Source organism: Narcine bancroftii, chromosome 13, assembly GCF_036971445.1.
Source record: "Narcine bancroftii isolate sNarBan1 chromosome 13, sNarBan1.hap1, whole genome shotgun sequence".
Classification (NCBI taxonomy): Eukaryota; Metazoa; Chordata; class Chondrichthyes; order Torpediniformes; family Narcinidae; genus Narcine; species Narcine bancroftii.
Window position 1 is genome coordinate 24,331,167 of NC_091481.1, and position 23,338 is coordinate 24,354,504.

The window sequence follows — 23,338 nt, forward strand, 5'->3', positions numbered from 1 at the left end:
GTCCATTACCTTTTGGAGTGTTTTACGCTCAGGGGTATTGGTGTCCCCATACCAGACCTTGATACAACTGATCATCTCACTTTCAACCACGCCTCTGCAGAAATTTGCCAAAATTTCCAAAACCTCTGCAAACTTCTGAGGAAATAGAGGCGCTGACATGCTTTTCTTCATGCTGCCATTAGTGTGTTGGGTCCAGGAAAAATCCTCTGAGATAGTGACTCCTCAGAACTTGAATTGCTCACCCTCTCCACCACTGATTCCCCAATGTTCACTAGATCATGTACCTCTGGTTTTCCCTCCTGAAATCAACAGTCAACTCCTTTGTTTTGGCGACATTGAGTGCAAGGCTGTTGTTGCCGCACCCATTCATCCAAGTTTTCAATCTACTGTGGTATCAGCAACAAATGTGTAGATTGGGTTAGATCTCTCCTCTGGTTAAGATTATTTTATAAACTCTTGACCATCTTTTATTCATCTTTTCCAATAACTTTGCCTTCTGAACAATCGGTGTTTTGTCTACTCATGTTTTTCTGAGTTGTCTGTGAATTCCCATGGTTTGAAAACACCATGTAAAGGGAAGTTGAATATCTACATTGATTGGTTTTCAGTGCATCATCAGTTCAGTAAAACTTCTTTCAATGGTGATACACCTAAAAATATTGGTTTAGAGATGCAGTGTGATAAAACATCACTCACCAACAAGAAAGCAAGAAATTTGCTAAATAAAGTCTTGTCTTCTACATTAGCAATAACAGAACTACGAACTTTGTCATAGGTGTAAAACAGGATTTATCAGATTATACACCTGGCTCCACCCAATAGTTTCTTTTGGTAGAGATCACTGGAAATGAAACTATAACTGCTCAACAAATACTCATTCCAAGGTTAAAATTAGTGCCCAGCATGCAGTGCTAAGATCTGATCATTCTGAAGATATTTAAAGGGGATTTTAATTCCTTCAGTATGATGGAAATTTGGGAAATATAAGCTTAAAAATCCAGGCAATAGACTTCTTTCTAATTCAAACTCTCATTTTTTGGGGGTGAATATCAAGGAGAAATGCATGTCAGGGTGCTGATCTTGAGGACACAATACAGTTGCTAACTAAGTAAGGTCCCGGAGAGACAACTTGCTCCATAAAATGCAGAGAACAATTAGAGGACCTTTGTGGAGCCCAGAGGAGCAGGAATTATCACACTACTCTACCTTGACTGGTAAAATGACTTGATCCTCCAGCTTTGCATATGGTGGTTACCAAATACTAAGTATGATTAAGCCAGTGACCAGTGAAGGATATGTAAGTAGGAGAATGCAGAGAAAGAAAATTGGCCATTTCTCTTTTCCACATTTTGTAATCACAAGGAACAGCAAGTTTTAAACCCACACCCGAGTTTACCAATGAGTTGCATATGTGGCCTGATGTTTTTTTTTAAAGAAGCAATCCATTATATATAGTAATCAACATTAAATTACCAGTTCATAATGATGGCATCATTTTTAAATTTATTAATCTTCTGGGACTTGCAAGACCAGCATTTATTGCTTCTTGTCTTTAAGGAGGGGAGCATTTGATAGTCTCTTGAACCATTGCAATTCTTATGGTGAATGTACTCACAGATTACTATTTGGGAAGGGTTGGAAGTGATGAAGAGGTAATAGGGATGCATTCCCAAGCCAGAATGCTGTTGACATGGCAGGTAATGTGCTTGGGTGTTCCCATGATCCCGCTCTCCTTGTCATTTGTGGTGGAAGCAGTCATGGGTTGGGAGGTACTGTTGCAATAGCCCATTTGAGTAGCTGTGGTGCATTTTATCGATGATGAATAATGGAGGTCCATACCACAGCACAGGAACAGGCCCTTCGTCCATAATGTCTTTGTTGAATATGATGCCAGATTAAACAATGTTCCAGAATTTGAAGCAATTAATGTTCAAAGTGGTGGATGGTGTACAAATCAAACATTGGTTTTGGCCTGGATGATGTTGAGGTTCTTGCATGTTGTTGGCATTGCATTCACCCAGGCAAATAGAAAATATTCCAGTGCACTCCTGATGTGTCCCAGAAATATGATGGAAATGATTTGAGTTGTTAGGAACAGAGTCACGAGACACAGAATGTCCAACCTCTGACTTAATACTGTAGCCACTGCATAAACCTAGCTGATCCAGTTCAGTTCCTGGTCAAAGGTTCCTGTTAATGCTGGGATGCCTGGTAGGTGTTTAGACACTTACTTGCATAGTCATTGACTATGAAGTGAAAGTAAAGTGACTATTAGATCAAAGGAAGAGATTTATAAAGTTGAAAAAAATGAACTAGGGTTGAGGATTGGGGGCAAAGGCTTTAGAAAAGAAAATTAAAGTAGAACGAGTGACATTAAAACTGAACTTCCATACATGTGCTTATCCCCCCTCCTCCCCCGAATTATGGGTGTTTGGGTTATGGAAATATGTCCTTACAGAATACACAAACTGCGACCTAAAATTTGAGTTAAGGAATAAAATTCACAAGCCTTGTACTTGGAGAAAGCAGTTCTGAGTGACTAAAAATAATTCACAATGTTTGTTGTTTCTTTATCATGCGCCTTGTCTATCCCCCGAGTTTAATGTTAGCCTGAGCTATTAAATAACTGTGATGGATTAGTTTTATCCTCACCAATAAAATTTCCCCACATAACATGGGATTCAATGGGAAAAGTGGGTGTCGGTGACAGAAAATTTCAATACAACCTGTTTTCTAGGAATACAAAGGTTTATGATTCAGGAATCACCTGTAATATGTGGAAAAAGAAAAGATAGGTAAATATTAATACAGAATCTTCTGAGACTGAGAGAAAAATTACATAGGTGAATAAGGAAATGGAAGAGAAATTTAATAATTTTTTTGTGTCTGTAAATCTCCCAGAAATTATGGAAGGCAAACAAGTTAAAGCACTTAAGGAGCTCAAAGAAATAAACTTGTTTTGGAGAAATTAATAGACTGAAATATGATAAATCCCTCAAACCTGATGAACCGAATCTCAGCGTTTTTATTGAAGTAGCTATGGAGATGGTGGTTATCATCTCCCAGATCGGATCGCTGCACAAACAGCTTCAACACTGGAACACTGCACATGTATTTGCACCATTTAAGAAAGGAGTGAGAAAGAGAACAGGAAACAATGAATCCATTATTCTATCAATAGCAATAGGGAAAATATAGGAATCTGTTACTAAACAAGCAGTCGCTGGGCTCAGAAATAATAAAAGATTGGGCAGAGACTTCATGGATTTATGAAAGGGAAAGTATATTCAACAAATCTTAGAATTTTTGAAGTTGGACTAGATTACAGTGAACTCAACTGCTCGGGTTTATTTGAACTTTCAGAAATCTTTGGTTGCAAATTAAAGGTTATTAAACAAGATAACAGCTTACAATATTGGGAAATATTTTGGTTTAGATTAAGGAATGATTACTGGACAGACAACTGATGTAAGAACAAACAGATCATTAAAGTTTTCAGATTTCAGATATATTGTCAGAGTACATACATGACATCACATACAACCCTGAGATTCTTTATTCCTGCAGGCACAGCAGAATTACCACTAATTGATAGTGCAAAAAAAAATTGTACATAGCATAATCATGTAAACAAAGAATTGTAAACAGATATTGAATGTAAACAAATGGGCTGTGCATTATGGAGAGTATTTAAAAAAAATCAATAAAGTGCACAAGAGTCCTGGAGTCTGATGGTGGAGGGGTTGCAGCTGTTCTTGAACCTGGTGGTGTGAGTCTTGTTGCACCTATACCTCTTTCCTGATGATAGCAGCAAGAACAGAGCGTGTGCTGGGTTATGTGGGTGTTCCTTGTAGACGTATTTAATAGTAGGGACGGTTTTGCCTGTGTTGTCGTGGGCTGAGTCCACTACCTTTTGGAGGGCTTTATGTTCAGGGGTATTGGTGTCCCCAGACCAGACTGTGATGCAGCTGGTCAGCACACTTTCCACCACACATCTGTAGAAATTTGCCAGGGTTTCTGGTATCATACCAAACCTCCACAAAACAATGGAGTGGCACAGAGATTGGTGCTGGGGACCCAGCTGTTCAAAGACAAACAATTATTTGGACAGGGAAAACGAAGTTTACATATTGTAGCACATTACTAAAGTAGGAGATGTTGTGGACTTGGAGGAGGATGCAGTGCGGCTTTGGGGTGGTCAAGAAATTTCAAATGGAATATAATGGTTAGATTAAAAAGTCAGAATTTTAAATGGTGATGGCGTTCAGAAGAACCATTCATTCCCACAAGCAACAAGGACAAGATTCGCCTTGTCCTCAACTACCACCCAGCTAGTCTCCATGTCCAACATATCCTACTCTGCCATTTCCCCTACCCACTACGTGATCCCACCACTAGACACATATTCCCATCTCCTCCATTCTCTGCCTTCTGCAGGGACTGGTCTTTCCATGAATCTCTTGTCCACTCCTCCTCCTCACCAATTGTCCCCCTTGGGACATGCCCCTGTGACTGCAGGAATTGATCCTCTTTCACCCACAAGTACTCCCTCACCACCATTCAGAGCCCCAAACAGTCCTTCCAAGTGAAGGATTGTGAATCTGCAGGGATCATCTACTGCAACCAGTGCTGTTATTATTATTGCTCTCTACATCGGAGAGACTGGGTGCAGACTGGAAGATGGCTTTGTTTAGCACCTTGGCTCTGACTGCCACAGTGGATCTCCCAGTAGTCACCCATTTCAATTCTGCATCCCATTCTCTTGATGACATTTCTGTCCATTGTCTCATACACTAACAGTCTGAGACCGCCCACAAATTGGAAGAACAACACCTCATCTTCCATCAAGGCGCCTTCCAACCAGATAGCATTAACGTCGACTTCTCCAATTTCTGTTAAACTCCTTCCCTCCCACTGTCGCCTTTCCCCAGTTCTCTCTCTTTCTTCCATTTTCCGTATGTCTAATTTCACAGAGCCAAAATCAATTTTCACCTCTCCTCTTATCATATCTTTTGTTGGTCTGGATGACTCCTCCCTGCCAGTCTTCAGTCTTTATTGATGCCTTCCTGTTCTTTGCTTATGCTTTGAAGAAGGGCTCAGGCCTGAAACATCAGTACATATATTTATCTCCAATGGATACTGTGAGTCCGTCTGAGTTCCTCCAGCACTTACTGTGTGTTTTTACAAGATGTCTTCATCCATGGTTCACTGAACGTTATTCATTTTGCAATAACAGACAAACCAGTAAGAGATTATATCTGAAATACCTATCTACCTACCTAAGGAAGGAAAAAGCAGAGTGAAACAAAAATTTCCCAGACTGATTCCTAGAATGGCAAGGTTGTCATTTGAAGAAGTTAACAATGTCTCTAGTTTCTTGACTTTAGAAGATTGAGCAATGATCTCATTGAAATGTACAACATTCTATAGGGCTTGATAGGATAGATGTGGATCTGATTGTTTCTGTGGAAATGCTGACTATCACCAGAGGTTACAATAGCAAAATTAAGGCTCAGCCACTGAATAAAAAGGTGAGAAGGTTATTTTTTTACCCACCACTGACAATAAATTTTTGGAATTCACTCCATTCAGTCACAGACAGATCAGTAAGTTTTTAAATGTTAAGAAGATTAAAAGATAAGAGTTTCATGCAGTTAAAGGTGAGCCACAATCTTACTTGATTATGGAAAAGACACAATGGATCAGATAGCCTATTCACGTTTCAGTTTCTTCTTTTATGCCTGGCACTTCTGTGGAACAAATGTTACTTGTCACTTATCAACCTGACTGGCGTTAGGTTTTGCTGCATGTAAGCAAGAGCAGCTTAGTTTGCTGAAGAGTTCCAAATGGAATTTAACAATCAGCAATCATTATCTAGCATCCTCACTTCTGACTACATGATGGAAGGTCATTGATGAAGCAGTTGACGATGGAATGGGGTACACCCTCAGTGAGACCATGGGGAGAAATGACCAACAATCAAAGACTTTTTCTTCAGTACAAGAATTTCTCCTTGATGCCCATTGATTTCAATTTCACAAGGTTCCTTGATGACATACTCAATCAAATGGTGGTTGATGTCACTCTCATCTCAGCAATGAAATTGTTTATGTTAAAACTTGCATATTCATGATTATTAATTTTAGGTGTAAAACATGCAATCTGATTTATTCATTGGATGTTTCCATTAGATTTATGAAGCAATTCTGTCGGTTGGTGTCTATGTCTATAGAATAAATTGACTGTCTTCAATGTCAATGAAAAGGCTAATTAGTTGTGGAAAGAAAATATTTGAAAATTTCTATCCATCATTAACCACTGCTCATTGGTCCTTAGCAACCACATGCATGTTTCCAAGGAAACTACAGTGCACTGAGTTCTACCAAACATATAATTGTTTCCAAGGTAACCACTGTATTTTGGTCCTTGATATTTCAGCATTTTAAAAGCTGTGTGGGTTTGGGTCCATCGGAAGCCATTGTTTAATGTCACTTTAGCCTACCTCAATTGATGGCTTTGGATAAAGGAGTATGATTTTGCTCTCTCAAAATGCATTTAAGCTCAGAGTCTAAGGGCATACTGTTATGTTGGACTTCATCCTTGAGATTTTCAGTGAAGGAGATTATTTGACATATTCAAAAGCTGTCTTTGATAATATTCTTTCCATGCATAATATCAGTTGAAGTAATTATTGATCTACTCATTTTTTGGATCTATCTTTATGAACTGCCATGTTTATTTACATAACACTTGATTGTAATTTCTTAAATATGAACTGATTGTGTAGATAAGACAGAACTACATCCAAGAATACTAAAACATTTAAAGCATTCTTCAGTCCATTTTTCAAAGAAAGTCTTTGAACCAAATGTTCCTTGAGAAATGTAATTGGTCAGTGGATCTAAACTATTCCAAACTGTTAATGAAATTGCTAATAGTGTTGTCTAGTATAATTTCAGTTTAGGCATGGTGATAACATTCACTATTCAAGTCAGAAGACTATGTGCAAGTTCCATTTTAGTCAAATACGCCTATGCATATACTGTAAATACTACTATTTAGTCTAATAGCTCTGGCTGAACTATTAAATTAGATCTCATGTATTCCCTCATAAAATATTCCATTGTAACATTTCAATGACATTTCAATACCCTATCCAATACTTATCCCTTAGTCAACGTCTCCAAAGCAGATTAAGTTATTTAGTCATCATCACTCTGCTTTTACTGAGAGCTTGCTGTGAGTAAGTTGATTGCTGCATACCGTGCAACTTGGCGCCTCACAGTTCGGCGGGCAGCAACCTCCTTCGAAGAAGACCGCAGAGCCCGCCTCACTGACAAAAGACAAAGGAGGAAAAACCCAACACCCAACCCCAACCAACCAATTTTCCCCTGCGACCGCTGCAACCGTGTCTGCCTGTCCCGCATCGGACTTGTCAGCCACAATCGAGCCTGCAGCTGACGTGGACATTTACCTCCTCCATAAATCTTCGTCCGCGAAGCCAAGCCAAAGACCCACATGACATGAGTGATATCGCCTTGAAAGTACCTCATTAGGCCCATTGCTTTGTAAAAAGTCACAGTATGCCTAAAATATCAATGATTACAGGTGCTGGAATGGGGAGTGAAGAAACAAACTGGTGGAGGAACTTAGTGGGTTCCTCAGGCACTACCAGGGTGGGGGTGGGGGGGGGGGGGAAGAGGTAGTTGACAGTTTGGGTTTAGACATTATAGGTGAGTCTTTTTCCAAAATGAAACAGCAGATATTTCAAGTTCCAGAATGCAAATCTTACCTGATTACATATTCAAGATGCATTCTTAATAGCATTAATGAATTGCATTTCAATGGGATTGGATCTGCCACTGACCTGAAAGGCAACTGTTATTTTCAGATAATTAGGATACTTGGTTTTTTTTAATTTTTTTATTTTTAGGATACTTATTAAAAAATAAAATGAACTCTTCTCTCCTAGAGATTGCTGTAGCATTAATTGTTTAGCCATAGTTGAAGCAACCCACTCAAATAAAAATCTTTTCTCAGGATTTCTATGACAAATCAAGCATCTTAATATTAATGTAAATAGGGAAGATGTTGGTGAATACATAGTCAATATGCTATCATGCACATTACTGTTAGAATATTTGTGTAAATTTCATTAAAAAATTGAAAACATTTACTGAAGTAGTGTGACATGCAGAAGAAGAAATAAATTAAAAAAAAGATTGTGATGAACCGTGCCACTCCATTATCAAACCAACATCTGTACTTGCAGGCCCCTGCAGGATCAGGAGTTCCAGTGCCTTGGGAGCACAGAGAACTCTTGGAGGTGCACCAATAGTAATTATTCAAACTCCTGTGAAAATTCCAGTTCTGTTGGTTCTGTTGTGCACCACTCGCTCTATTGGTGACCCTGACATTTTGACCTCACTTTGGATGCGCAGAACACTGCTGCACTCAAACTTCCAGTATCTTGGACCTCGCAGCCACAGGTCTGGTTTGAGTAAGCCAAGACCCAGTTCCATCTACACCTGATTACCGCTGATGCAATGAAGTATTACTATGTCATTGCAATCCTGGTCCAAGACACCACGGGATGTATTGTCAATTTTTTACTCTATCCTCCAGCCAATGACAGGTATGAAGCCATAAAAGTCCAGCTCATACATATTTTTGGCATTTGCTGATGCAATAGGGCCACACAACTTCTCCATATGGACGGCCTGGGCAACAGCACTCCTTCCAAACTAATGAATGAGATGTTGGTGCTCATGGATGGACACAAGTCCTGCCTGCTTTTTGAACAACTTTTTCTTGAGCAAATGTCAGAAGACATCCGTTTTCTGCTTGCAGACAAAGACTTTAACGACATCTGTCGCTTATCAGCCCATGCTGATGAATTGTGGCACACTAAGCATCATGGTAGACTTTAGCAGTGCCTCAGCAAAGGGCACAAGCCCTACCCATTCTGGATAACAGTGTGGTGTGCAGACAGAGCAGTAGTGCTATTGCCATCAGAAACAGGGAGCTGCAGCCTGCTGCTGCTGCCGACCCCTCCCCTGCACACATCTGGGAAACACCAAGGCCGGTCACAAGAACAACTTTTTCCTCTGGGATCGACACTCAGGCCGTTGGTTCTTGGTTAACACTGGAATGGAGGTTAGTATGTTTCCCTCCTCCGGCCCAGACAAGCATTCGGGGAAAAAAGGGCCCTCCTCTCACGGCCAATAACCACAGCAGCATCCAGACATATGGGTCATGGAGAATTCCACTCAATGTAGACTTGTCGCGGTTCAGCTGGTCCTTCATCATTGCGGATGTATTGCAACCACTCCTGGGAGCTGATTTTTTGCAAGCTCACTCCTAGTAGATCTCAAAGGTTGCTGCCAAGTTAATTCTAAAACTTTGGAGTCCCTTGCCTTGCACCCCACAGTATTGCCCACACATTGCCTTGACTCATTAACGCTCTCTGACAGTGAATACACCATAATCCTAGTGGAATTCCCCAGCACAATTCTCGAATGCCCAACCGAATCATGGAGTACAGCACCATTTTCTGACTCATGGACGTCCCCTGCATGCTCAAGTGCAAGGCTACCTCCAGATAAACCTCAGATGGCTAAAGACGAATTCTGACACATGGAAGAAATGGGGATTGTTCACTTCTCTGACAGCCCTTGGGCATCATCGCTGCATATGGTATCTAAGGTGTCTGGAGAGTGGAGACCTTGTGGGAACTATTGGCATTTGAACGACATTACTGCAGCAGATCATTACCCGGTTCATAATATACGGGATTTCTCTGCAATCCTTCACGACGCTAAAATCGACCTGGTGTGTGAGTATCATCAGATCCCAGTTCACCCGGATGACATTCTTAAGTCTGCCTTGATTACCCCACTTGGGCTATGTGAATTCCTCCATATGTTTTTCGGTTTAAAAAATGCAGCCCAGACATTAGAACACCTAATGGACACAGTTACCTAGGGCCTGGATTTTGTATTCCTTTATTTGGGAGATATCCTTATTGCCGGCCATTTGTGGCAGCAGCACCAGGCCCATCTCCATCAACTATGTCAGCAGCTAGATGACCAGGGTTAGCAATCAACCTGGCCAAATTCTAGTTTGGCCTCACATCAATTCATTTCCTTGCCCACTGCATCAGTCAGCATGGAGCAGTTCCACTACCTGCCAAGGTCGAGGCCATTTGCAAATTTCCAAGACCCTCTACCATTAAAGTCCTACAGGAGTTTTTTTGGCATGATTAACTTTTACCATTGTTTCATGCCAGCTGCAGCCAAAGTTATGCAGCCACTTTTCAAACTCTTGTCCGGACATCCCAAGGAACTGAAATGGAATGACAAGACTGCAGCAGCATTCGAGACTGCAAAGGAGCGCTAGTGAGAGCCATTATGCTCATACACTCAAGGGCTGACATGCCAATAGTTCTGATGGTGGATGCGTCAGGCACTGCAGTTGGTGTGGTCCTGGAGCAGCTCATCAACAGCATCTGGAAACTCTTGGCTTTCTTTTTTCGTTATTTGAGACCACCAGAGCAGAAGTACAGTGCTTTTGACAGGGAGCTCCTTGCCCTCCACTTGGCCATACAGCAACTTTTGCTATTTCCTAAAGGGCTGAGAGTTCACTGTCTACACAGATCACAAGCCATTGACTTTCACTTTCACCAAGATGTCAGATCCACGGTCAGCATGAAATCAACAACAGCTCTCCTATATTTTGAGTTTACGACTACGATAATGCACATCGCCGGGAAGAACAATCTAGTCGCTGACACAGTGGCCCGCACCATCATCACTTCCCTCCATTTGCCTGCTCCCAGTATAGACTAAACCACACATGTCAAACTCTGGCCCGCGGGCCAAATTTGGTCCGCGATATAATTATATTTGGCCTGCAAGATCATATTAAATATATATTAGAGTTGGCCTGCTGGCCGCTGCGCCAGTATAGCGCATGCACACTGAAGGTGAAAATGAAGACGCCGGAGGGGTGGAGGGATCTCAGAGTCCCGAATCCCGGGGATCGGAGCGCCGCACTCAGCCCGCCCGGCTCCCGGACACATAGACGCGGCTGGAGTTGGGGACCATCCTCGCTGGGTCTGCGCTTCAGCGGCGACGCCGGACCGAACGTCTCGTTGGCGATCCCCCTCGCTCCGTGCACGGCGGACCCTGCCTCCCGCTCCTTTTGTTGGAGACGAGCCCAGCGCCGTGAGATCGCAGTTTAATCCCTCTCCAACCATGGGAGGGGGATGGGAGCAACGCGCTCTTCTCAGCCAATTCCTCCACCGCCCCGGACGCCGGAGTTTCAACGGGGGGTTCAGGTGCCTTCGTCAGGCGACCGACCTGTTGGTCCAAGACAAGGGGAGAGCATACAAACTCCACACAGACAGCACCTGAACTCGGGTGAATGTGAAACTGCGACCCCACATTCCACATCAGGACTGTGTGTAAGATTGGGAGCAGTGAGACGGAAGCTTATTTTGTTCCTGTGATTTAAGCCTTTCTTGGGGTGGGGGGTCCTTCTCTGACCACTTGCCTAACAATTAACCTAATCAGATGTGGAGTTACCACAATACAACAGTTCTCAACCTTTTTCTTTCCACTCGCGTCCCTGTGCCATTGGTGCTCTGTGATTAGTAAGGGATTGCTTAAGGTGGTCTGTGGGTGGAAAGAAAAAGTTTGAAGACCACTGCTTTAATCATCCCTCATTAACTCGTCATATGCACGGTTTCAGATGCTAAAGGAAATGGGGCAATGACAATGACAATGAAAGAGTTTATCCAAAACTATTATTAAACATTTATTGTAATAAGAAAAAGTTTAACATTATATATGTTGAAAGAAGAGAAAACATGCAGATGTTGTTGAAAATTTTCAATAAATATTTAGTTCGGCCCTCGACTTAGTCCAAGTTTTTAATTTTGGCCCTCCGTGAATTTGAGTTTGACACCCCTGGACTAAACGGTTCTGGTAACTGCTCAGCAGGAAGATGAAGAGATGGCTGAATATTGCACTGCCACATTGGGACTGAAATTGGAGGTCATGTATTTTGGTTCATATCCACTGGCAAATTGAGGCTCATTGGACCCACTGCATGGCAAAGTCGGGTGTTTGATACCATACACAGTTTGGCTCACCCTTCAATTAGTATGACAACATGGCTTGTGGCGGGCAAATTCATGTGGCATGGCCTGTGCCAACAAGTCGGTGCTTGGGCAAGAACATGCATGCAGTGCCAGACCTCAAAAGTTCAGTGTCACACCAAAGCCCCACTACAAGTTTTTGCACGCTCACAGCACAGGTTTGATCACATCCATGTGGATATTGTCGGCCTGTTGCCCCGTTCAAGGTGCTACTCACCTCTTTACAATAGTCGACAGGTTCATGGAATAGCCAGACGTTGTCCTTCTCTCTGACACATCCGCCTCAGCTTGTATAGAGCCTTAATCGCCAATTGGATTGTGCATTTCAGACTATCCATGCATATCTCCTCTGACAGAGGAGCTCAGTTTACATCTGGGTTATGGTTCACAATCTCATAGTGGCTGGGCACACAACTGCATCATTCGACAGCCTATGGCTTAGTGGAACATTTTCACCGTCATATGGAAACAGCTCTCATGGCCTGTCTTCAGGGACCGGATTGGATAGAAGACCTGCCTTGGATACTTTAGGCATCTGTACTGTATTGAAGGAAGACCTAGCTACGTCCTCAGCAAAATTGGTTTATGGGACTCTCAATAACATGGCTGTTCCTTCACCTAACCCTGTGGGAAAAGGCATCATCAAAAGTGAATGCTTGCTAACTGGATCTTTCTGTTTTTCTGAAACATGGAAAGTTGTGGCAATGAGGCCAGTTTTCTGACTCATTGATTTAAATGATTTTTCAGAAAGCTAAGGAGGAGGGTTTCCAATGTTATCAATCACCCACCACAAAATGAATGAAGGGAAATCTACTCTGGAGCTACATTTTAAACAATTCTAGAATCTAGACTCTGCTTGAGATGACACAAGCCATATCACCAAATAATTATTTAGTTGTGCACAGTTAGTGCAACACCTTTACAGTGCCAGCAATCAGGATCAGGATTCAAATCCCACACTGTAAGGAGTTTTTATGTTCTCCCATGTCTGCATGGGTTTTCTCTGGGGGATCCAGTTTCCTCCCACCATTTGAAATGTACTGAGGGTATAGGTTAATTGAGTGTAAATTGGGTGGCACGGACTTGCGGACTGATATGGCCTGATATTGTGCTGTATGCCTAAATTAAAAATTTGTGAGCTTTAGAGAGCTGGCAAAGCAATAAAATAACAGTCGAGATACTAGGACATGGATTTGCATATGAAAATAACCAGGTGTATCCAGGTACTGAGCTATGAGTTATTTCAAAAATGCCATCTCCCAATTGGTCAAAGATAATGGAATTCCAAGGAACACCATTTTGAAGCTATTTTGACAGGAGAAATGTGCTAAAATCCAGACCCTTGTTTGGAGAATCAAAGACCCATAAGGTAGATTTTGTTTGCATTTAGAAATATTGCATGCAGTGTGATCTTCTTCTGGGTATGTTGAATTTTCTGGTAAAATTTTCCTAGATGATATAACATCCACTTAACAAATAATCGGGGGTTGTGGGAATGGCAAGGAGCAGCTGTGTTACAATTTTGGTTTGAATGTTGTAGGCATGCCAACAGAGATTTTCGTCTTATCACAAACTGTCACACTCTGACACCAGGTAAGTATGCTAAGCTGCTTTTAAGAATTCAAGCAGTGGCTGAATTTGCAGGGTATATTTAATTCTGGAAATAGAAGAAGAACAGGCTGTGGAAATAAACTGCATTTCGTTGCCTAGGAAATGCTTTCCACATAATCACTGCAAATTTAATCTGTGAGAGCAGCGTGAAGACCAACCATGGCAAAATTATTCAGATCCCTGTCCCCGGACGCTGATTAAAACTGAATTCATACTTACTTCAATTATCAGCAGGCACTGTGCATTCACCATAATTCACCAAAACATTATTCACACTCTTAAATTCACATAAAATAACAAAGTGCTTGCGAAAAATCTCGAACAAAAAGATGTTAGGGAGAAGGGAAGCCTAAAGATAATTTGCCCTTTAGGTTCTGAGTACAATAACAAAGCTTGTATAACAATCACTATAGAAAATCATACTTCGCTGAACCAATCTGCTTGACTGCTTGTTATAAAAAAAATGTGAAACAAAGGTCTAGTTATCTGCAGAATTACCCTGAGTGATCATAAATAATGGACATGTCGGTTTTCAAAATGATCACCTTCATTATCTTTTTGCATGAAGAACCCCATCATGCTTATCAACATTCCTCTCTGTCATTGCCATTTAATTCAATTGTACATCATATATTTTAGATTTTTCCCATTAACTTAGTTGGTCTATTTCTTATTAATGTCATGTGGCATGTCTGTTGTTCTTGCACATGACTGATTGTAAGCTAGCCCCATGAGTCGATTTTCTGATCTCAGTTCTTCATTGGCACCTCTGATTTATTTCTGTACAACCAAATTTATCCTGTCCTCTGTTAAAGATGTTCTATTAATAATAAAGTAGCCCAAGGTGTTTCTCCCAATCTATGGCAAAAATACATTTTCTGGTGCCTTGAAAAGACATGGCTTCAATGGTAACTCAATGCTCAACTTCAGGAGTAGAGTAGTGTTGATGTTAGCACGCTGACTCTTGCGTTAAAATGTATTGGGTTCAAGCCACAATCTAAGTCGATAATCTCAGCTAATATCTCAAGAACTATTACCTTGCAGAGGTTGATGGCCAGGAAGTTGTTCAACACGCAGAAGTGGGACAGATGGTCAAGTGCTCGTTTCATGTGAGAATCACGAGTGTTCGAAGAGATTATGAGGGGTAGAATATTGTTTACACGTGCAAATGTGCACAAATGGTTTCCCTTTGCATGCTTCCACAATGCCATGGTGTGGAAGAAATGTCTCATGAGTGGATTAAGGAAGGGGACATTAAAATAATTGATGTGCAGTGTAAGAAATGGTGAAAAGGGGATTAGATGAATTGGGGAAAAGAGATTAGTAATAATTGTAGAAGATAAATCCAGAAGATAATAGAATAAGGTGTGATAGGGATATGATTGTCAGGCAAGGGAGCAGTGGAAATGATTCGTGGAGATATTTTGGTAGAAGGGCTTAGGTAATAAGGAGAAGATCATGAAGTGCACATGGAAGCCAATGAGAGCTTCAAGGGATAGAGCTGAGAGGAATTTGAGGAAGGGATTAAAGAAAGATCCAAAGGGCTGCAAAGCTGTTGACAACCTGGGATAATGGAGTGTCGGAACCATGAAGAAAAAGTTGAAGAAGAAGTCCATATGAGGATTTCTGAGTAGCCATTATAGGGTGGGCCCTTAAACTAATTGAAAACGACATTCAACCCACAATTAAGATTGGTTTCAGTGTAAGGGACTGTACTGTTAATGAGCCTTAGAATTTTATAGCAATGACGGAGAGGTGTGATATTAAGGCAAGGATACATTTATTCTACCATTTAATCAAGTCAAAGTATTTTTCCACTGTGTTTGACAATAATTATTTTTTATTCAACACCACTGTAACAGTTTACCTAGATTTTATCTTTATTGTATCCATGGGCCTTAATATCTACACATTTAATTTTACATTTGTATACACAGTTAATTCATTTGCTGGTCATCTTGTAGATGCTTGTGCTCTCTGCGTGTTGATTAGAATAAATAATAAACCCATATTTCTTAAACTTGTTTTGACTTTGTAGCAATCTCCCACTTCCTCTCTCCCACATTGAGGAATCTGCAGAATCTTGATAATTCCCATCCCATTCTGCTCAGATCAGTTTATCATTATTTAGCTCCACTATATGGTGCTCCAATAGCTCAGTGGTTAGAGCACTGGTCTTAGTAAACTAGGGGTCGCGAGTTCGATCTTGCTGGGGGTCATTTCTGTGAGTGGCGACTCTCTGTCTTTCCTACGGTAGACCAAGTTAAAGAATGTCATGCATTTTACTTTCTAAATGTAGTATTATGTTCCAATAATGGAATCTTTACATCAGCAAGCATAATCATTCCTTTTACAGCCTTGCAGTGAAATATGTGTAGATCACACCCTTATTTCTGAAGGAACTTTTGCGATTTATTTGAATTAAATATCAATCCTAATGCCCGAAAAGAAGACAATTTGTTGAATAGTTCAGTATTCTATGCTGCAATTTCTTAGATCTATTGATAGTCAAGAAAATAATTTCATATTAATAATCCCTGTTTCTGTGCTGATCTAACTTTGACTCTAACATGAATCCTTTTTCATTTATTCAAATTGAGGTTAGAGAAAAAATATAAAGTATATAAACGTTCAACAAAATATGGCGAGATGGTGGCATGGACGGAACCTCTGGTGCGGACTCGCGGAGAGTGAGGGATCGGAGATGTAGCGCTCTCATGGTGTCGACTGCCGTTGGCTCTGCACGGCTTTGAACAGCTCATTGAAGGAGCTGGTGGTAGTTTTATTTGAAATCCCGCGACCAGGGGTCTGTGCCTAAGATAGCGACACCTATTTATCGGCAGCAGCCATGAAGGCCTGCAGACTCCGAGGAAGTGGAGGACTGGAGCTGGGTACCAGAGGAAGGGAAGATCACGCACCATCTGAGAGGGAGAAGCGGAGGAGACATCCCACGGGGACAGTGACCACGGCAATGAACCAATGAGGTGGCTCTGCAGCTGAGGGACCAGTGTATGTGGCGGGGTGCTGATGACTTGAGGTGAGGAACCCATGGAAGCTGTAGGCTGCTGGAGACTACTGTTGGGAGATGCATCGGGCTGTGGACTGCTAGAGACTGGCTTGAACTATCTGGATGCGAGGAGGTGCCAAGGGCGCTGGAGGATCCCTGACCATGTCGGAGGTTTGGATCTGGAACTCAGGTTGCCAGTGGTTTGGACTGGACTCCGTGTGGCTGTGGGGGCTGCGGAAGCACTGGAGACGAAGCTATGGACACTCGGTGACTCTGGGGGGACTCTCTTTTGCTTCTCTCTCTCTGACTGTAAAAGGTGCTTAGGCAATTCTTGCCGGTGGCAAATCTGTCTGTCTTGCAGTAGACAAAAAGAAATTTCATGTAGTATGACACTGTTTTATTACTATGACAATAAATTGAATCTTGAAAATTTTAAAAGTGGTGACAGCAGTTTGAAGTTGAGGTTCTTCACCAGAAAGGAAGTAAAACGTTGTTGCAGGGACTTTACAAGCTCTTCTGCTGGTTGAAATGCACAGGAAGTTGATGAGATACCAGCCCTTGGGCATAAGTAAAGGTGAATTCAATACTTTGTGAGAGTGTGATGGAACACTGTACTGCAGTCATTGTACTGGTTGAGTGGCCTCCGATACTGTAACTCCTTTCTCTCCAGGATCCCTTGTAAAGGTGATATCACCCAATCTTCCCCCCCCCCTCCCCCCGCCCAGTACTGCTTTGGAATCAGGCCACCAGCATGTAAGATATGACTGTGTTTATAATGATTAAAGCCTATTAATCTTGAATTCTGGCTCATCAGGTCTAATTGATAGCACTTCAGAGGGGAAGGTGAAAATAAAACTGTGTTGGAAAGTTGAAAGGGGCATACCACAGTCAAAGGGAATAACAGAATTACAAGCTGATCCATTTTTCTTATTTCAAATAGCAAAGAATAAATAGCTTATCTGAAATGGCCATTAGCAAGACAAAATATACCAATACATACTCTGTTTGATCTATACATTTCCACATTTTGACCCATCACCTTGCCCAGAGTGTATGAAAAAGAAACTCATCATTATCCTTGAGAAGAGGAGGTATAAATCAATCAATATAATTGTTTGCTCCATTTAGTCACCTTATAAGCCTTCAGCAATTGAACATGATCTGTTTATGTTTTGGAATGAATCTACAGATCAAAGAGTTTCATTCGAAACAAGATCAGACAAGCTTTTATGGGAGTCAAGGGGATCCGAACATTGAAATTTCTTTTCTTTTTCCAAGTATGTTCTGAATATCTGAATATCTGGAGTGAAAAATCTCAGCTATACTTTATATAGTCAGAAATTAAATTATGATGACTATTTATTCCGTGGTATTTTTTCTGCATTATGCAACTTGAATGGTCAATTGGATGCTTTTCCTATTTATTTGGCTCACCTTTTCCTCTTTGGAAGCTTCTGCATGATGTGTCTGTATTCAGATATAATTTGTTGTCTTTTCTTCCCAGATGTCTTCATTTCTTGTGTTGTGATGCAGAATCTTGTTGAATTTTAGTTAACTAGACACTAAAACCTTTGCATGCTTTGCCTCAATATTCCTCCAATGTCAATCTCAGTGTGAACAGTAAATGGGCATGGAGATTTTCAAAATAAAGGTCTCAAGTACATAAAACTTTCAACATTTTTCAGGGGTAGTGCATATTTTAAAATTATTTTTATTTATATGGCACAGAAATACTAAGTACCAGGTGCAATCAGCTATGAATCTGAATAAGCTAATTTATTAAAATATTAAACAAGGCAGTTTCTTATTAGAATCAGGATTTATTGTCATGAACTTCAGTGTTTGCAACAACATCAAAGTGCAAACATTCATATTATAGCCATCTTATGACATTAGTATAAAAATAATAATAATAAAAATAATAGGGCACAAAAATAAGGCAGTGTCTGTGGTTCATTGATTATTCAGGAATCTGATGGCAGCAGCGAAGAAGTTGTCCTTGTGCCGTTGAGCGCTCGTCTTTAGGCTCCTGTACCTTTTCCGCGATGGTAGCAGATTGAAGAGGGCATGGCCTGGATGGTGAGGGTCTTTGAGGAGAGAGGCTGCTTTTTTAAGATGCCGCCTCTTGTAGGTGTCCTTGATGGAATGGTCTGGTGCCTGTGATGTCTTAGGCCGAGTTAACAACACTCCGGAGTTTATTCTTGTCCTGAAAGTTGGCGCCTCCACATCAGGCAGTGAGACAACCAGCCAGAATACACTCCATGGGACCAGAAGCAGTTTTCTAGAGTCTTCGGTGACGTACCGAACTGCTTCAGGCACCTCACAACGTATAGCCACTGGCAAGCCTTCTTTGTGATAGCATCAACATGGAGGCTCCAGGACAGATCCTCAGAGATGTTGACACCCAGGAATTTGAAGTTCTTGACCCTCTCCACTACTGAGCCCTTGATGAGGACTGGGTCATGTTCCCCTGACTTCCTCCTGAAGACCACAATCATCTCGTTGTTTTTGCTGATGTTGAGTGCAAGATTATTGTCATTACACCATTCAACGAGCTGAATTCTATCTCCCTACTGTACACTTCCTCATTGTCATTTCTGATTCTGCTTACAACTGTGGTGTAATTGACAAACTTGTAAATGGCATTGGAATTGTGCCTGGCCACACAATAGAGCAGTGGGCTAAGCACGCATCCTTGGAGTATGCCTGTGTTGATGATCAGTGAGGAGGAGACGTTGTTTCCAATTCATACTGACTGTGTTCTTCCAATGAGAAAGTCAAGGATCCAGTTGCAGAAGAGGGTATAGAGTTTGTAGCTTCTTCACCAGCACTGAAGGAATAATGATATTGAAGGCCGAGCTTTAGTCAATGAATTGCTGTTTTCAAGGTGATCCAGAGCTGAGAGGAGAGCCAGCGATATTGCATCTGCTGTAGAGCGATTATGATGATGGGCAAATTGCAGTGGGTCCAGATCTTTATTTAGGTATGTGTTAATTCTGGCCATGACCACCCTCTCGAAGCATTTCATTACAGTAGAAGTTAATGCTATTGGGCAGTAGTTGTTGAGGTAGCCCATGCTACTCTTCTTGGTTATCGGGATGATTGATGCCCTTTTGAAGCTGGTGGGAACCTCTAACTGCCACAATGAGAGATTGAAAACATCCGTAAACGATCAGCTAGTTGGTTGGCACAGATTTTCAGTACCCTGCCAGGTACGCAATCAGGGCCCGATGCCTTGCGAGGGTTCACTCTCTTGAACGAGGTTCTGATGTCGCCCTCAGAAACAGATATCACTGGGTCCTCAGCCTTTTCAGGGATTCTATTAGGCACTGTTTAGTTCTTCTTCTCAAAGCAGGTATAGAAGGTGTTCAGCTCATTGGGTAGTGAAGCATCACAGCCATCTATAATGTTTGCCTTGCTTTGTAGGCTGTAATGCCATGTACTCCCTGCCATAGCTGGCATGCATCTGTCTCTAGTTTCCTCCGGAATTGCTACTATGCTTCAGAGATGGCTTTCCGCAGGTCGTACCTGGACTTCTTGTAAAGATCTCCATCCCTGGCCTTAAACACCTTTGTTCTCGCCCTCAGCAGGTTGAGGATTCTCAGATTCATCCAGAGCTTCTGGTTGGGGAACACCTGGTACTTGTGTGTGTGTACACAATCATCCACGCAGGTCTTGATGAAGTCGTTGACACTTGTTGCATATTCATTCAAGTCTATGGATGAGTTCTTGAATATATTCCAGTCCACCAATTCAAAGTAGTCCTGCAGATGCTCCTCTGCCTTCCTCGCCCATACTTTTCCCATTTTCACCACTGGCGCTGTGGTTTTCTGTCTCTGCTTATATGGCGGGAGTAGAAGTACTGCCAGGTGATAAGACTTGCTGAAGTGCAGTCGTGGTATGGTTCAGTATGCGTTTTTCATGGTCGTGTAGCAGTGGTCAAGTGTGTTAGTTCCCCAGGTCTTGCATATGGCATGCTGGTGGTAGTCTGTTAGAGACTTCTTAGGTTGGCCTGATTGAAGTCTCCACAATGATCGGGAAGGCATCTGAATATGCTGTCTTATGGTTGTTTATCACAGTGCTCAGTCCATCCAGCGCCAGACTGACGTTAGCGTGGGGCGGAAAGTACACTGCAACCAGGATGATGGCGGTGGACTCCCTCGCAGGTAGAATAGGTGATCGTCATATGTTCCAGGTCAGGGGAGCAAGACTGGAATATGACCATCACGTCTGTGTACCACGACAAATTGATGATGACTCCAATGCCACCTCTCTGGTTTTTCCTGATGCCAGTGTTTGATCAGCGCCATGAAGGATATAGCGCTTGGGCTGCTGCGCCGTGTCCAGAATGTCCACGTTTAGCCACGTTTCCATAAAGCACATCGAACTCCCTGCATGGAGTTCATCAAGATCTGTTCTCCAAGGTCTGTATGTGGCCAGAAGGATGGTAGGGAGAGGAAGCCTCAGGTACTGGCATCTCAGCTTTACCTGTAGCACCCCTCTGAGTCCCTGTGATTGGGTTTTCTTTACCTGGCTTATAGGTCCACTGCTGGAGTTGTTGTACCTGCTGGAGTTGTTGTACCCACTGGAGTATTTCTCAACCTGTGGTCTGCAGATTTGTTTTATAAATATCACTGATTGAATAGTCAAGTCATATGTAAAGCAAAGCTGTAAATTCGACAACAAATAAAACAAAAGTTCTTAAAACATTTCCCCATCAAAACCTTCTATGAAGCTTGGCAGTCACTCCTTGATCTACTAGGGGTCCATGGGCATGTTTTAGGTGGTCTGCAGAAGACAAAGGAATATGTAAGGTGGAAACTCTCTGAGCAAGGTGGTGGATAAAAATGTGGAAATGTGTCAATGAAGCAGGAGATGTAATGATACATTTTGTCTTGATAATGGCCTTTTCAGAATAGGGTATTTGTTCTTTTCCATTTGAAATAAGAAATAGAGTTGTTTATTTTAGCCTAATCTGTCGTCATGAAACTGACTGGGTCCAAGTGCCAAACTTCTGCTAGTATTGATCTCTGGATTATTTGAGTGTGAAATACGACAGACATAAAATGGGCAGCCAATCCATTCTTGAGTGTTTTGCAATTGTGGATTGGATTAAAACAACTCAGCAAATAAAGTACAGTCAAGCAGTAATTGTCCATTGTGAGATTGTCTCAGAGAAAAGACTATACACAAAACACATCTTATGATGCATATTTATTTACTAATTTTCAGAAGCTGTATATATCATTTTCAAATTAATGCCCTGTTTATGATGTATCTGCATGGAGCTCAGATATTTCTAAGAAAGTTGGTTTATTGTTAACCAGTGAGTGAATATTTTCATGGGTATCATTTTCACATGATATGAAAGAACTTTTGGGGAAGGTTAAAGTAGCACTCTTTCTTGTAATAACAGTTTGAGGGAATAGAAATTCAAGTGGGGAGGGAATTAATTATTCTTTATTACAGACAATGCTAAATATTGGCAGATGGCTGTGTTTGCCTCCTGATGTTTAGTTCTAATTAACTAGGCACAACTCAATCCCAAGAAGTGAATATAGTCATGTAAGCAGTAAATACACTCTCAACCCCAATTATTGTTAACAGTAGTTCAAGTTTTGGCTTGGATTCTTGTACCAACAAAATCTAACCTTGGCACGATTGGTGAAGCAGTTAGATCAACGCCTTTACAGTACCAGCAATCAGGAACGGGGTTCAAATCCCACGCTATCTGTAAGGAATTTGTACGTTCTCCCTGTGTCTGCGGGGTTTTTCCCCAGGGGCTCTGGTTTCCTTCCCACTATATGGGGGAGTAGGTTAATTGGGTGTAAATTGGGTGGCATGGACCCATGGGCCAAAATGGCCTGTTACTGTGCGGTATGTCTAAATTTAATTTTTTTAAATTTAAATTAAAAAGTTTAAATTTTAAGTTTAAAAATATATTTAAACATGATGAAGTTAAAAATCAGGGGAATAATCTAGCAACAAGCCTAATTCTTGGTTTCTATTTTACAGTTCAGTGAATTCTGCTCAGTGATATGAGGAATTTGGACTAAATGATGCGAGAATAAAGATAGAAAAGCATCTTCAACTCTTATCCCATTTAAAGCTGGATAATAGTCCAAGTTATATGTGATGCCATCAAAAATTGGTAATGTCTAATTATGTACTTACAGTCATAGCTCAAAGATTGGATTTTTGAAGCAATTTTAATAGTCCCTTCTCCGAAGCTTGACACCATTCCAATGAATATAAATAAGATTTAGAAATAATAGTGTATTTAATGGAGCACACCAAATAATTTATGGAAAGAGTGGTATTTGAAAAATGTTTTCCTTTTATGGTATTATTTGTAGCTCATGAAATCTTTTATGAGTCACCCAGATGCCCACTCATGAAATAAATATTCAACACGTACACTTGCACTCACCAACAATAGGGATTTGCTTATTTTATGAATTCCTATTCATAATAGCTACCAACTGATCTAATATTGAAAGGGACCTCAGAACTCAAACAGTATATTTCTCTACTGAAGATTCATGGATCAAAACTCTTAC

The 23,338-nt window shown here is 41.3% G+C and overlaps 1 protein-coding gene across 19 annotated transcripts in view; it reads left to right on the top strand.

Annotated features, from left to right (window-relative positions):
• Positions 1-23,338, top strand: part of anks1b (ankyrin repeat and sterile alpha motif domain containing 1B) — an 823,124-nt gene that overhangs the window by 458,646 nt on the left and 341,140 nt on the right. Inside the window, exon 1 of one of the 19 annotated variants that reach the window (XM_069908381.1) lies at positions 22,826-22,929. The exons of the other annotated variants lie outside the window; for them this stretch is intronic. The gene's annotated coding sequence lies outside the window, so the exon portion shown is untranslated. Of the gene's footprint in view, positions 1-22,825; positions 22,930-23,338 lie in introns of those variants that run through there. 19 annotated transcript variants of the gene reach the window in all.